Source organism: Stegodyphus dumicola, chromosome 2 (assembly GCF_044657685.1).
Source record: "Stegodyphus dumicola isolate Sdum_Otavi_A_Nest chromosome 2, ASM4465768v1".
NCBI classification, from domain to species: Eukaryota; Metazoa; Arthropoda; class Arachnida; order Araneae; family Eresidae; genus Stegodyphus; species Stegodyphus dumicola.
In genome coordinates this window covers 176,119,705-176,132,455 of record NC_140769.1, presented here as the reverse complement: position 1 = coordinate 176,132,455, position 12,751 = coordinate 176,119,705, and the positions used below count along the sequence as shown (strand labels likewise).

At 31.4% G+C, this 12,751-nt stretch overlaps 1 protein-coding gene across 5 annotated transcripts in view; it reads left to right on the top strand.

Moving 5' to 3' along the window:
* The window catches only part of LOC118186983 (sodium-dependent dopamine transporter-like), a 388,447-nt gene that overhangs the window by 177,621 nt on the left and 198,075 nt on the right, over positions 1 to 12,751 (top strand). For all 5 annotated transcript variants that reach the window (XM_085811464.1, XM_085811463.1, XM_085811465.1 and 2 more), the window contains one exon: positions 6,963 to 7,120. The gene's annotated coding sequence lies outside the window, so the exon portion shown is untranslated. The remainder of the gene's footprint in view (positions 1 to 6,962; positions 7,121 to 12,751) is intronic.

Genomic DNA, 12,751 nt, shown 5'->3' with positions numbered 1-12,751 from the left:
GACAAGAAAGTGGTTAGTGCACTGACTACCGTACCGAAGGGCACGAGTTCGCATCCTGGAGAAGGCATGGATGTAATTTGTCCGTCCCTTTACAGAAGACAACAGCGCTCATCTATTAGGGTGCATCCTTAATAATGAGACCATCGCTTCCGGCCTTAGTAGTGGCCAACACCCATTACCGGCTAGAGTTGGCCATTGTAGGGAGAGGAGTTTAATTTTGTTCCATTTTAGATATATAAATATCGTCAAGGACTAGAACCGGCTCTAATCTCAATGGAGTGAGGTACATTACTCTTGAGATAATGAAATCAGCAACGTGTTTCTGACAATTTCGAGTTGCTTAACATAATAAATCGCATTCGAATGATTTTCGAAAGCAAGTAAGATGCGACTGCATGTGCTTTTAGATATGATGCATAAGATGGAATAAAATTAAACAATATGCTTTAGAAAACCTGGCAAATTTCGTTTCTCAAATGATTTTTTGATTTATTGTGATAATATTCATATGTATTTTCAGCTTAAATTAATGTTAACAGTTTTAGTAATCATTATTTAATTTAATAATAATATATCATCATAACTTGTCTGTGTCTTTCAGTTGTTAATTTTTATTGAATGAAACTTTACAAAATTACAAAAACTAAAATTATTAAAAAAAATTACAAAATCTTTTCATCTGCCCACATGCTAACTTCGGATGGCACTAGAGTTTTACGTTTTCCTACTACAAAGGATATACAACTCAGGCAAAAGAATCGTTTCATTATTAAAATCAAATATCTCAGTTTACACGGGTTTCCATGTTTTCAGCATCTAAAAGTAAATTCTCAAGTACATCTTCGTTATTTTAAAGTATGCTCGAAAAGGTCGAACTGCGCATGGATTTAGTCAAACCTTTCTCGTTTTTGGAATTTCTGAGAGGAAATTAAAATGTCAAAAAATAGATTGATAGAATAGAAATTTTGTATTTTATTTTGATAAATTGTTTACTCCTTAAAAAATATATTAAATCAGTTTTTATGGTTTATTATTTGAAGACTTCAAAAATTTTTTCCTGCGGTTTGCCAACATATTCTAGTTGCAGTGCAAAATCGCAGGTTCGCTTTCAGTTAAAATTAAAATTTTTTTAACCTTTTAAACATGGAAGGAGGTTTATCTGCATAGTCAGTGAGTGAGTTCTGTTAACGAGTGTGATGGAAGATATGCCTCTGCTTTTCCTTATTTTTACCTGTCCTTTAAAAAATTACTGTATACTTATCAAGTATATGCAAATAATTTAGTTGCAGGTTTCTATATATTTTTAAATTATATCCGGAATCTAATTTCTATACTTCAAATGCATTATTGTTACTGTAGAAGTTAGCGAGAGATATAAGATTCTAAAAGTAAAACTGCTGCTATTAATTATTTATTCAAATAACGAATGGTATTTTCAACACTAAGTCAATCATAATTAAATAATCCCTGGTTATGTTTTCATGATAATCCTTTTAATGATTTTCTGTTATTCTGTTGATAAATTTTGATATAATTTATAATAATATATGAAAATGTAATCAGTAGTATACGCTAATAAAGCTATAAAAATTTTGGAATTTCCATTTTTTAATAATATTTGATAATCTTGTAAGGTTTATTTTAATTGAAACATTATTTCTTATGCAAAATCTTTCCGGCACTACTACTGTTTCATGTACTCCACCAGAATATGTAAATGAAACTAGTTTTAAATAAGATCAAAAATCTAAAATTAGGAGAGAAAAGTGGCAGCATCAACTTGCTGTTTGAAGCTTCTGTTACTGTCTTCCTTCATCGCTGTTGTATGAGCTGATGAGCATCTTTAATTAAAATTAAGTTAATAGTCATAAAATAGCAGAAACAGATTTTTAAATTTTAAACTTTGTAATTGATTTAAATCATTGTTCTGTAGAGTTTGCGAGGAGCGGAAGTTTACCTATATTTTGTTTATTGTTTCAGGCTAAGTTCAAACAAATATTTGAAGTGCTATTTACTTTGCGTTCTGGTATTGAAAGGTACAGTCACGGCACTCCGAAACCCAGGAACGTTAGCCTAATGTTTAGATTAAATCAAAATGAATATTATTCGCCTTCTTTTGCTGCGAGCTAATAAATATAACCTTATAAAATTATAGCGTCAAATCATTCTTACCCACAGCTTTGAAATTATTTGAAATAAATTCTTACCGCATTCTGCTCTGAAATATTGTGATACACTTTTCCCTATTTTTACGATTTAATAATAAAATGCTTATTTCAATATCTACTATAGTCTCTTATTTCTTTCAAAATAAAATCCAAAAATGAACATAAAAATTGCATGTTTCCTTCAATTTTGAAATCATTATAGACTTACAAAAGGTTATATAGCGTATACTTTAACCGTATCGTCAAATGCAATGTGGAATAGAACAGTTACTAGTGATTTAAAAACTTTATATATGGCCTGTACCCTAGGGAAGGGAGCAAAAGAAAAAAAATTGTCTCTAGAGAATACTGGAAAATTATGAGCATTTTGTTTTTGATCTGAAACATAAGACACTTAACCCAAGTATACTTAAACATAAAGCTAATATAAATATTGTATTTTAAAAATTCGAAATAAAGCGCTTTATAGCTGTAAGGAAAGCATTATAGGCTTCAGAGAAGGTCACAATTATGCAAATACTGAATTTTAGTAAAAAATAATGATTTGCAAATAAGCGAAATGATGAAGAATAAGGAATAAAAATCATACATTTTTGCTTCCACCAGAATTCATTCTATTATTCTAAAAGCTCATTACACTTTTATCTTCTTGTCCTCAATTTTTGATTCAATCAATGATTTCTCCAAATTTTTTTACTTCCTTGTACGAAGTAACGGAAGTATTGTAATCGCTAAAGATTTCGGATATAATATTTCAACGGAAATATCCATTTTGACAGCTCCCGAATCATTCTGGACGATTTTTGTAGCGTGATTTCGTTATATGGACAGAATAAAGGACTCTTATCTCGCATAACTCAATAATGATCAGCCCTAAAACGTGGAAATTTTGCATATGAGACTGCTATAACCCTTATAGTGAATCTTCTTTTCTTATTGCAATCGGCAGTACCAAACGTGTGTGTGTATATATATATATACACTCACTCCTTTCTCGGCATAAAAGTCCGCACTCGGCCTTTATTTTCCCAATCATTTATCGTAGTCATGTGCTGGAAGTTACAGAAGAAACGAAGAAAATATTAAAAGTTTTCGTAATGTCAAATTAAAAAAAAAAATAATAATTTTCAACAAATAGCGAAATTTAACTTTTAATGTGGTCTCCCGGTTCCTATACTTATATTTGGGGAAATTTTATTCTTGTTACGAAAACTAAGAAGAAAAGTTGTTATAGGAAGTCTTACTATATATAAAAACTGACTGGGATATTTGCTTTCAGAAGTTGCAACTTTTGTTGTCATTTTTAACTTGCCTTGAGGAATCGGATAATTAAGTTAGAATAAATCCAAGAAATGAGCTTAATGAAGTGCAGCAAAATTATGTATAATTTAATAATGCAAAAATATGTATATAAATAATGTGGCCGTACGATGAATGTCTACATCAGATTTTTTTAGACAAGTAAGCCTGTATTTTGTTTTGCTTTCTAGTCCGTGTTTTGCGTGTTTTCTGTGGGGGAGTGGCAGAAAACTGAATGAATGAACGACTAATAATATATAATATAATAGTAAATTACTGTATTTACTCGCGAGTTTTTCCCTTAGCTTTTTAGCGCAAGGTTCTGAAGAAGTTTTGAATAGTATTCACATAATTTCCACCTTCCTTAAGTCGTTTTGAAAGGTAATTCCACTAAATTTTAGAATGGTATTTGTCCACATAGCTTTTGTTTTCGTCTTACTAATTGATTTGCTCATGGATATTTCATGGGTTTTGATTAATGAAGCAATTATAGAGAGGAGTTTCAAGAAATTGAGGACAGCTAATACTCTTGATGATTCCGAAAATCAAGACAGTCTGAACGGTGACGAAGACGATGACAATAGCGAAGATTTGCAAGACAATATTGGCAGCGATTCCGGCAGCACTGAATGAGTTGAGCCTTAGGGAATAACAGTGAACAACAATAAGATTGCTCGAGATTCAAGATAAAATGAAGCAATGAAGATATCTTATTAGATTGTGCAATGTTGATATTACTATGTATTCTTATCGTAATGTAGGTTTCTTTTCTGTCACCATATCTTTCATAAATTAAATTATTCGCATAATTTTCCCCTCTCAATTTTAGTAGGATAAAATTAGCTGGAAAAAAAGAAGGAAATACAGAAATAAATATGGTATTTAACAGCAGTGTAATTAACTTCCATTTTAAAGGGTGATTCATGCGCAGTTGTTTCAAACATGCATTTCGTTAACCTACTTCGAGTTTATATAAATAAACTGATTTGAATGAAAATTAAGTGAGTAGTCTTAAAAATATTTTGAGAGTGAAAATTAAGTAACTAAATATTGTGAAATTAAATAATTAAAATATTGTCTTCAAATATTGTGTGCGAATTAAGTTATTTAGGCCTTTCTCACAGCACAGTACTCAGAACTGTCTATTGTGAAGTACATTGCTCATTGTTATATAACTTTTAATCAATAACGCGCATTCACGTTGTATAAAACGTTATTTTGTAAATAGTATGTAAGCATTTCTGTGAATCATCATTATGCATTCTGTAAAAATTCCTATAACGTTTGTGTCATCATGATATATGTGATTCTACGAAATTGATGTAAATAATCCTATAACTTATGGCGTGAAACTTTTAAGATTATCATATACTTGTTTACTTGTAGCAACACAAGATTCCAATGTATTTCCTTCAGGGGCCTTGTTTGCTCATGCAATTCCCTCTCGGGCCTTGGGCATGGCGCGCAGATAGTAGTTTTATTTTCCTGTTCAGAGCACACATAATAACAGCTTTAAGCGTAATAGCAAGCCTGTTGTCCTCATGGGGCTGTAGAGTAGAATAGTCTTAGTTATATTTTAATAATAAGTTTAAGAGAATAATTACAATACAACGCCAGTTAACCGAATTCCAACTATCCGAATCTCTGATTAACCTAATCACTTTCAGAATTCAAGAAAAAAAATTAATACTAAAAAAATTAAGAGCGTGGTCACATGCAACTTCTCATTGTCAAACGGATACGCGACTTGGCTGCCCGAAAACGGATGAATACAGTCAAACAGCTTATTTTGACCTAGATGTTCATAGAGCAATGACTTTCAGCACTTGCAAGTGTTCTAGAGTATGCTATAGTATAATGTGTACGTAAAAGTGTTGCCTTATCAATTTAATTAATTAAAACCGCTTTTTCTTTAAAAATAGTTTTTTTCCTACCAATTTTCAATATACAGTAATTATTTAAAGCGTACGTAGACTTGAAAATTGGAATTTTTGTTGATTTACAGCAGAGTCTCAGAGTTAGGCAAAAATACACAATATTTTGATGACGTCAGAAGTGCGCGTGCACGAGTTATATTGGAGTCGACGGCGAGCGTCGAGTTATATTGGAGTCGACGGCGAGCGCTCGCTTGAGCAAACGTACTGATTTTGTTTGTTAAAAAAAGAAGAAAAAAAAAAAAGCATAAAATGCCGAAAAATTAAGATGCACTAAGAATGCATCGCAAGAAGCAAACAGAAAAATTAAAGAAAGATCTATTGAAAGAAGATAATAAAGAACGTTTAACTGTAAAAAAAAGTACGTAACAAGTGATATTAGTTATGACAATAGTAAGAAGAAAATAAAATAAACTGAAATATGAACCTCATTGCCCCAAAAGGGGTATAAACTTATATTTATTTGTTAGGTTTCTCGGAATTTTATAAAAAGTATTGTCGTGTTACCCTCATTGCAGTGCATGAAGTTTTAAAATGATCAATTACATTTCCTTTCAAAAGCCTTCGCCAGATCTATAAGGCTCCATAGAATATCAATACCTGAAGACGTTTACTGTTTAAATCAAAGTGTGCCATAAGAGCAATATCAAGTTGCTGTTGTAGTTATGTAAATTCTATAAGTAACAAACGCTGTAACCGTTTTTTAAATAATTCCTTTGATAAATGGTACCGTCGTTCAAATACGTAATAAAGTAAAAGAAGCCATATTTCAAACTTTATTACAGACAAAATTTTGACCATTATTGCTTTTTTGAAGAATAGTACCTTTTTCAAAAAGGCCATATTTCAGAGGTAAAAAAAACGATTTAAACGATTTCGCATCGAAATAAAATTTGATAATGAATCCTGTCAGAAATAAAATCGTAATTTCAACCCACGCTTCTGGAGCGAAAATCGATTAATTTTCCCCAAACTTCAAACTTCGGGGAATGATTTTGAAATATCAGCTTAAGGAATTATATTGGAGCAGTTCTTTATGCGTTAAACTACTTCAACATTCTTTCATCTCTTGTATTTTTTAATTAATGTGTATTAAAAAAATGATGGTTACTGACATGCTATGAACACATATAAATAAAAAAAATCTCTAACAAATTTTGTAAATAAATAGGAAATTACACAGTTCAGTTTTCAGTCTGATTTTCTACCATGCTAATCTTCTAAATAATTTCCATCACTTTAATATTTTAAAGTGAAATGTAAGGAAAAACAATTAGTTATGCGTTAATCAAAACAAAATATTAAATAAAGTCTTTATTTTAAAAAACATTACTTCTTACTTTAAAGGATTTTGTTATGTTTGTTTTGATTTTCAATATCCTGATGATGATTTTATTTTTAGTATGCTAGTGATTCGCAACTACTTCTGTTTTTGAAATTAACAAATGTGTTTATATTTAGTAATTAAAGAACATTCAGTTTTGTTTTTATATTATACCTTTCTTCTTGACTGCAGTATTTTGTTTTGCCATAGTAATATAAAACTTTGCTTTTATTTCAGTTAATATACAGCTGTGCGTCATCTATGCTATTACCAAACTATTGATGCCAACTGAAAATCTCATGATTGCTCTTCTTGAGGATTAAAGAAGATCCAGTTTATGAAAGTCACAAAAAAAACATAAATTTATCTACATGGATCATATGAAATAAATTCCAGTGAGTAAAATAAGTTTATATTCCACGAATATATTTCTATGACAATGATTCAATGCAATTTCGAGGTTTCATTAAAATGCTCATGACATTGTGCTGCTGAAATTACATCTATCTTAAAATCAATACGAAATAAAATATTTCGTTTAATATTTTATAACACTTTCTATAACCTGTTGATATGACTACCCTAACATATAGTGCGAGTGGCAAATTGTAGATGTTCAGTTGCGATCATACAGTTAATTTCAGCTGTAGTTTAAATAAAAGTAATAATTACTGGTATTTCTACATATATAAAAGGCTTAGGCTGATGAAATCATTCTAGTAAGGCTTTCGATCTCGGAAAAAAGATAAATAAAATATAAGATAAATAACAAATCTATAGCTCCAAGATTCAATGAATCATCGCCAACCATACAGCAACTTTATTGTATAGTTTTGAATTTTATTTTAACCCTTTATTATCGTGTAAACTGTTTATCAGTGTAACAGGGTGAGTCAGTATGTTTTTAATTATCTTTACTTATTAATAACACCAACTTTGTTTAAAAAATGTATTGCAATTTGAACAATCACTTTCATGTAGTTTTTTTATTGTTACTTGTAAATGTCAATTCTATAGTTATTGGAAAACGAAGGAAAAGAACTCGAAAAATCGAATGATGACGAAGCCGGCTGTTCAGAGAAGCCAACCCCCCAACAATAATGTATTATAATACTTTCTAACACTATGGAATGTGTACAACATCTTTGAGTGATACCAGTTGAATACTTGGAAGACACTAATAACGTCAGACGAAGCCTATTTTTAAACATATAACATAGCAAATGTCTAAGGCTTTAAGATTTTCGAATGTCTCCTTTGAGCAGCTGCACCATTTTATCCGTAACCTCGTCGATAAAATACATGGCAGCTAGTACTGCTTTCGGATAATGATGCATGGCCCTCGAAATTCGCCCGAGAAATGATGATTTGCGCCAGCACAAAGGAACCGCTGAACAACTCCTTCTACCACTTCAGTATGCTACTGCCCGCACATTCCTCTGCAAAATTTGCTTCTCTCGGTCTCCTCGACTCGAGTCTTATATTTTCGCCAGATACTTTTGAATCACAGTATAGATCAAAGAAATACCAAATTTGATTCCTTGTCAGCTAGAATTATTATTCAGTCTTGTAAGTGAAACATAACTCAGAAAAAATAAGATTAAGTTTTAGCAATATTTTTGACTAAAAGGGGAATATAAAATACACCAGTGCAATAATTATAAGAAAAAATTTCAATATGATTAATTTTTTTTTTGCAATATTGTTGATGAAAAGGGGAATATAAAATGTACCAACGCACTAAATATAAGAAAAACTTTCAATGATTAATTATAATTCTTCATACATGTACTCAATTTCCAGTAAAAGAAAATTTCTATATCTAAAGTTTAAAATTACTTGAGGTAGTGATGAAATGTATTTATAGCACCTAAAACCTATTAATAATTTTACTTAGTATTCTTCGCATTTCTGTTACATGTTGTCTTATAATTTCTTCTGACATTGCCTTCAGTTTCTGTTATATGTTCATTGATAATATATTCAGGTTTTCTGAGTAAGCATTATTCAAATGATCGCTATTTCAGAAAGGCATTAATATTTCGAAATTAGTGGGAAGCGCACCTTTTTGTCTTATATGATAAAAATCGATTGCTTGCAATTACTTCTTTGCGAAAATTATTATTAAGCATAGTTTCTTTCTAAGATCAATAAATAACACAACTAGTGAGATGAATTGAATGAAAATTAACTAAAATTCACATTTGCGATTGATAATAATGTTGTGTTATGATTCGTTATTATTATTGACACATTTGCTTTAGTCCAAAGGGGCTTTGTCACTGAAGGACTATTAATTTCGTTTTGGCATTTTGCATCCTCCTCTCTAAAACGGCGTTTCATTTTTCAAATTGTTGACACCAAATATTTGAGCCCTGCATTATATTTAAAGAAATTAAATAATGAAGAATCTGCATGAATGTTTGTATGTTTCTCGCGCTGTGAAAAAGCAACGGTACCTAGAGACATCAAATTTTGAATACCGTAGTCCTCCATTAGAATATGGGCATCTGGAAGCCCATATTTGGAATTTGGAGTTTGTTTTATTACGTGTTTCATATTTTGTAAAGCTTTAATGAACTGTTTGTCAACACATTCAATTAAAGCGAGCATGGGCAGCACTGAACGAAAAAAAAAGCATTTTTTATCTCCAGCGCGCGAGACTGTGTCTTTTTGCTTAATATAAAATCTGAAGGCTTTCAGATTTTTTTTTTGTGACATTTGTACGTACGAGCAGAATAAGGGACTGCTTTTTCCAAAACGTATTGTAAAATGTATTTAAAGTATATTCAAAACGGATTTTTTTGCTACAACTGTACATACATAAGTACGTATGTATCTCGTATAACTCAACGTTTAGCTGTAGCTCGTTGAAATTTTGTATATGGAATTGCTATGATATCTAGTTGTGCATCTCCTTTTCTATTTCAATCGGCAGAACCGAACGATATACGTATATATGCATATATATATATATATATATATAATATATATATATATATATATATATATCCACCCCCTTATTCGGCTTGACAGTTCTTACTCCACCTTATTTCTTGCAATTTTTGGTCGTAGTCATATACTTTCAACTACTGAAGTATTTTGAATGGTGAAAGTATTCTTGTATTGGCAATGTCAAATTTTTTTAAAAAGTTCATTTTGGATAAGTAACGAAATTTAACTTTTAACGCCATCTCTTGTCCCTGTACTTATACTTGGAAAGGTTTTATAGTCGTTACGAAAATATAAAAGTAGACGTTTTACTCCTATACAACATAAAATGACTGCTGTATTTAATCCCAAATTTAAAATTTTTGATGTCATTTTCAACTTGCCTTGAGGGATCAGTTAATTCAGTTAGAATAATTCGAGTAAACAAGTTGAAATGAAGTGTATAAAAATGCGTATAATTCTGGCCGTGCAAGGAAGTCATGTGTCCATACAGACATTTTTTAACCTGATAAATATCTAAAGACATAGGGAATATGTAATTACACCGTTTCAGATGAGCAATTTATATTCGTGCTGAGAGCTTATAAAATATATATTCATTAAATAAATAATGTGTATAATTATAACGAATGGAAATCATATTTGTTTATTGAATGAAATGGACAACTGCTGTTGAGCGTCATCTAAATTTTATTCAAATAAACACAGCAAAACTTATATGCAATAAACCTGAACTTGAAGTGAAACAATGGGAAAAAGTAACCTTGAGTCAGTGAGCTTGAAAGTAAGTCATCTCCAGTTTCTTTCTGAATGAAATTTTCATCGTTTTTATTCTTTAAGTGTATATTTTATAAAGAGAACAAGCGATATTTTTGTATGTTGTGCAGACATAACGAGCTGTGATGTATCTATTTATTTCAGGAGTATTTAATATCTAAAACTGGATTATATTGCACTACGACAAAACACTTGAGGAAAAGGAAGCTTTTTAAAGCGAAACTGGTTCAGATTCACATTAAACTTCAGGAAAATAACGAAAACTGCCATGCAAAAGTGCGTTTGCTGGGATTTGAACTCCCGTCGAACTACCAGTGTTCAGCGACATTCCCGCTCAATGTATCTAGGGGCTGTCATAGCTAAGATATAATTTTCAAGCACCTATTGTTGTTGACAGATTATGTTTATCAAATTATGTGTTTTACATATAAATTTCCAAGGAAACGGTTAATTACCGGAATTGAAAACATCAGAGTTTGCAACAACTTTTAAAACAATATTTTAGATATATACCCCAGATATCAGATATCACATACTTGCGTATTATCGCAAGCTCCTTAGTAAAAGTTTCCAGATTTTCAAAAGTCGCGAAAATCTGGCAACCATTCGCATAAAAGTTCTTTAAAATGACCATATCCATTGTATGCTGCATTCCGAAAATTCACGGAATCACCATTTTTTTCCTTAAAATTCGCCAAGCTGCGCCAGGCTTGTTGCGTTAATATATAAGCACTTTTTAATATTATTAGAGATGCAAAAACAAAAGTAATTACTTAGTTACTGTTGATAGCCTTATAAGGCATTTGCTTCCTCCTTTCTTCATGCCTTCGTAGTGGAACACTAGCACACTCGGGGCATATTCGAGAGGTCCAGGTTCAAGTCCCGGTGAGGGCACTGCTCACTTTTCAGATCTTCTGCTTCAAAAAATTCTAATGACTCAGCTGTGGCGTCCAAACTAAAAAGTGGTGACTATTGATTCTTCACTAGCAGGAGTTTCGCGATCGGGTACCCTAATTTTCCAGTCGCCCTTAAAAAGGGGTAGTATAAAAAATATTTCCTCCCTCCTTTCTGCATGTCTTCGTGGTGTAACGGTAGCACGCTCGGCCGGTATTCGAGAGGTTAAAAAATGATTTAACTGCTATAAATGGAATTTAAATAGTGCGCGTAATATTTCTGTTCCATAAGCGCTAACGTTTAAGATATCTGATTATGATTAAAAGATTGTTTTGTCTCATACCATCGATTTCCTCTATAAAAAACAATAAAAAAATTCTGAAAGCTTTCAGATTTTACATTACGCTCAAAGCCACTTTCTTTCACGTTTTGTGTGTTACCTTTATTTATTAAATATCATGTTCACTTAAACCATAAAATTCAGTTCGACAGCAATATCGCAAAATAATTTTAAAATGAGCATATCTTTAATATTTCTAATACATAGTTTCGCGCGCTGGAGATAAAAAAAAGTTTTCTTTTTTCCGTACAGTATTGCTATTGCTCGCTTTGAAATTGTTGAGTTTGTTAATCAAAAATTCGTTAAAGTTTTATAAAATATGAAATCGATAATAAAATAAATTCCAAATTCCAAATGTACGTCATTCAAAATTTGATGGCTCTAAGTACCGTTGTTTTATCACAATGCGAGAACTAGATATACATTTATGCAAATTCTTCATTATTTAATTTCTTTAAATATAATACAGGGCACAAATTTTTGGTGGCAACAATTTGAAAAGTGAATCAACGTTTATAGCGAATCACCGCAAAATGCCAAAACGAAATTAAGTCCTTCTAGGCAAATTGCCCCTTTGGACTAATAAAGTGTAGCTATATAATTAATATTATATCTTGAGTTGTTGAACAATTAGATGTTTTTATGTGATAAATTAATATTCATCAACAATTAAGGGTTTCCCGTTTTAACAGCGAATCATTTTTATTAGTTCACACTGATTATCGGAAAATTATTTTATTTGGAGTGGCTGTTTCGGGTAAAGGACATTCTACTGCGCTATACGCACTAAATGCTACAGAAAATAATTTTATATTGGAGCTCCCAAATAATATTAATGCTGGAAATCTCTCATTCTTCCTTTAAATCAGCCCATCAGCGGCCGAGCTGACACCTGAATACTAGTAAATTGACCTAGGTTCAAATTTCTATGAACGCGCTGGTTGAGAAAGCGTTTTTATGTTTTTTCCCCACTTGCAACGTTGATGGTGCATTTAATTATGGCAAAGCACACAAGGGCTATCTGCCTAAGGGGAGGGATGCCTTCGTGAAGCACTTTCTAAGG